Source organism: Psammomys obesus, unplaced genomic scaffold, assembly GCF_907164565.1.
Source record: "Psammomys obesus unplaced genomic scaffold, mPsaObe1.curated_primary_1811, whole genome shotgun sequence".
Taxonomy (NCBI): domain Eukaryota; kingdom Metazoa; phylum Chordata; class Mammalia; order Rodentia; family Muridae; genus Psammomys; species Psammomys obesus.
This window is the reverse complement of record NW_026596152.1, coordinates 8,691,535-8,694,960: the sequence shown is the minus strand read 5'-3', so window position 1 is coordinate 8,694,960 and position 3,426 is coordinate 8,691,535. Positions and strand designations below refer to the sequence as shown.

The following is a 3,426-nucleotide window of genomic DNA, read 5'->3' as shown; positions in this document are numbered from 1 at the left end:
TTTTTTTTTTTTTTTTTTTTTTTTTTTTTTTTTTTTTTTTTTGGTTTTTTGAAACAGGGTTTCTCTGTGTAGCCTTAGCTGTCCTGGACTCACTTTATAGACCAGGCTGGCCTCAAACTCACAGAGATCCACCTGCTTTTGCCTCCCCAAGTGCTGGGACTACGTGTGTGAGCCACCGCACCCAGCAGTTAAGTTTATTCTTGATTGCATACTATTCTTGTTTAATATTTCAATGCTGTTTGTTTGTTTGTTTGTTTTCAACTCAGTGGAGTCTGCATTTTCTTTGCTCAGCAGTCCTTTTGCAGCCTGACCTTCTGTCTGAGATCATCTTCCTTCTTCCTGAACTGCATCCATTGGACAGCCCCTCCTGCAGGGATGGGGTAGTTGAACTTGTTTCCAAATGTTCATATTCTTAAGATTCTGGGTTAGCAATTGTTCTCTTTGAGTACTCAGGAATCATGAGAACAGCTTTCCTGGTATCCGTTGCTGCTGCTGCTGCAAATTCTGTATCAGTCAAATTATTATGTGGTTTTTGTAGATGAATATTTTGCATGTTTCTGCAATGTTTTAAAAATATTTCTTTATTGCAGCTCTCAAGGCAGCTAGACCAGGATGACTCCATGATTCCCACAACCCCCAAAACTGTGAACTAAATAAATCTCTCCCCAAGATGATACCTCAGCCTCAGGGAGTTCTAGTGATAGGAAACCCACTCATGTGAGGGTTACAAAGCCTCAAAGCCCACCCAAGTGACATACTTCCTCCAGCAAGGAACTACATCCTAAATGTTCTAGGACCTCTCCAAAACAGGGCAATCAACTGGGGACCAAATACATGAGCCTGTAGGAAACACACAGGCCAGAAGAGGGCATCAGATTCCCTTACAGATGGTGGTAGGCCACCATGTGGTGGCAGGGAATTGAACTCAGGACCTCTGCAAGAGAAACTAGTGCTCTTAACCACTCAGCTATATCTCCAGCCCTATTGTGGGTAGATTTGGTCTGAGACCTTATATTTGAGATTGCTAGAAGATCTGAAACGGGGCTGATACCTCAATCAGAGGAAATTTATCTCCACCCCTGCCAACCTGCTGTCGGTACTAGACGGAGGTTGGGAGTGTGGGGGGTGGGGGGGGGTGGAGTGAATCATTCCCAGAAGTCCTGTTTTATGACCCCATGAAGACATTCTTTCGCTGAGAGATGGCGTACTTGAGCATACCAGAGCCTCTTCTTCCTCCTCATCCTCCAGATGAGTATAATTTTATAAGAAACTTTTATTACTTTGAAAAAAAATTACAAACAAATAAAAATATTATAGACCAAAATTAACCAGAATCAACACTTACAGAATCCAAAAAACAGCAAGAATTGGCATCCAGAATGGGCGCTGAGAAGCTTCACATTAAATCTTACACTTTCAGTATCAAATATATTTTATGCACTTATCTACCTTTTTTTTTTTTTTTTGAGACAGGGTCTTGACTCATTATTCACATTTCTAAATACAGATACATGCTTCAGTACTGTATGTATTTATGGGTGGACTATTTCTGAAAAATCCCAAATCCTTCCAAAGCCCAGAGCCTTTTGAGCAGTGACGTGATACCAAGGTCAATTGGAAAATTCTACACCTTGACTTCACAGGACAGGTGGATATCAGCCTCAGGGACACCAAGAATATCATAGCCAGTGTCTTCAGACTGGGCACAAAGTTATATGTGAAACATAAGTGAATGTGTTTGAATTTGAGCCCCATTTCAAGGATATGTAATTACATATATGCCAATATCCTGGTTAGGCACAGGCTAGAGTCATCAGAGAGGAGGGAGACTCAACTGAGAAAATGCCTTCATAAAATTGGGCTCCAGGCAAGCCTGCAGGGCATTTTCTTAGTTAGTAATTGGTGGGGGAGGGCGTGGCCTATTGTGGGTGGGACACCTTGGGCTGATGGTCCTGGGTTCTATATGAAAGCAGGCTGAGCAAGCCAGTAAGCAGCACTCTCCATTGCCTCTGCATCAGCTCCTGCCCCCAGGTTCCTGCCCTCACTACTTGTGATGATGAGCTGTTATATGGAACTGTGAGCGAAAAGAACCGTTTTCTCCCCCCAGTTCGTTTGGGTCAATGTAGAATACTAATTAATAAAGCAACAGTTTTCTTTAACCCCTCTGCCTTCCAAAATAATAGACAAAGGGGCTAATATTTATTAGCAGGCTGTAGGCACTAAACTGGGCAGATTCTGAGCAATTCTAATCCTACTACCTTTAAACCCACTTAAAGACCAAATCACTTGCCAATCTGATGACTCCGGGGTGTCTGTCTCATGGCCCATGTGCTCATCACATCAACAGTAACCCTAAGACAGACTGCATTCCGAAAGTGTGTGTGTGTTTGTTTGTTTGTTTGTTTGTTTTTAAAATCTAAAACCGTTCCGGTCCCGGGCATTTTAGAACAAAGATACTCAATTTGAGATTCGTGTTTTATAGTTTCGATGAAGAAAGGTTTTATTTTGCACATCAATCTACCCTTGGGAAAAGGGAGACTTGAAACAGAGCTATTAACAAAGGCTGAGGCGAACGTCCAAGTCTAAGGGCTGTGACTGGCCTCGTAGGGGTGAGAATGGGGCGAGAATGGGGCGAGAATGGGGCGAGAATGGGGCAAGGGCATAAGGCCACCAGAGAGAGGGGCGTCGCCAGACCGAGAACGATTTAGAGCGGGGAGCTGAGAAAATGAAGTTCCAGGCAAACCAGGAGAGCGGTATTAAAAAGCACAGGGCTCAGCCTGGAGGGCTCACACAGGGCCACGGGAGAGGGAACAGGCGGGGCCGGGCTCCCAGGCTGGGTCAGCTCACCTCACCCTAGGTCCCCACCTGGACGCTGCGCCGCTGCAGCGCCCCCTATTGGCCATGGGAAGTCATCGCTCTCCTGAGCCTTCGGGTGTTGCCAGGAGCGAGGAAGAGGAAAAGCAGTGCCGCCCTCCACGGCGTGAGAAGGACGGTTTGGTCCGGCACTGATCTAATTTCTTCTTTGGGACTTACTCTGTTCCCCACCGCGGAGGTGAAAATAAAAAAGCAGCCCTGACCCCGACGTGACTTGAACACGCAACCTTCTGATCTGGAGTCAGACGCGCTACCATTGCGCCACGAGGTCACAGCGAGCTGGCGACTCTGCGTCGCTAAAGGCCTCGCTTCACCGGCTCGTTCCTGGGCTCAGGGGTTCAGGATGGAGCATCGCGGCTCGAGGACGCAGCGGAAGAGCGCGGAATCCCGCGGCCCCGGGCTCCGGCTCGGGGGACGCCGAGCTGTCGCCCCGCCGCAAGCCTCGGGGCTCTTCCTCCTGGGTCTCCCGCGGCGACCCCCGGGGGACACGGTGTTAGGGGCACAGTCACAGGCGAGGGGCCGCCGGCGCGGAACTGAGGGACGCTCCCTGGG

General features: G+C 47.7%; 1 non-coding gene across 1 annotated transcript; it reads right to left on the bottom strand.

The window, feature by feature from the left end:
* Positions 1–3,073: 3,073 nt before the first annotated feature.
* On the bottom strand, positions 3,074–3,145 carry Trnaw-cca (transfer RNA tryptophan (anticodon CCA)). Its single transcript has one exon. It is a non-coding gene; the product is annotated as a tRNA-Trp (tRNA).
* Positions 3,146–3,426: the final 281 nt, after the last annotated feature.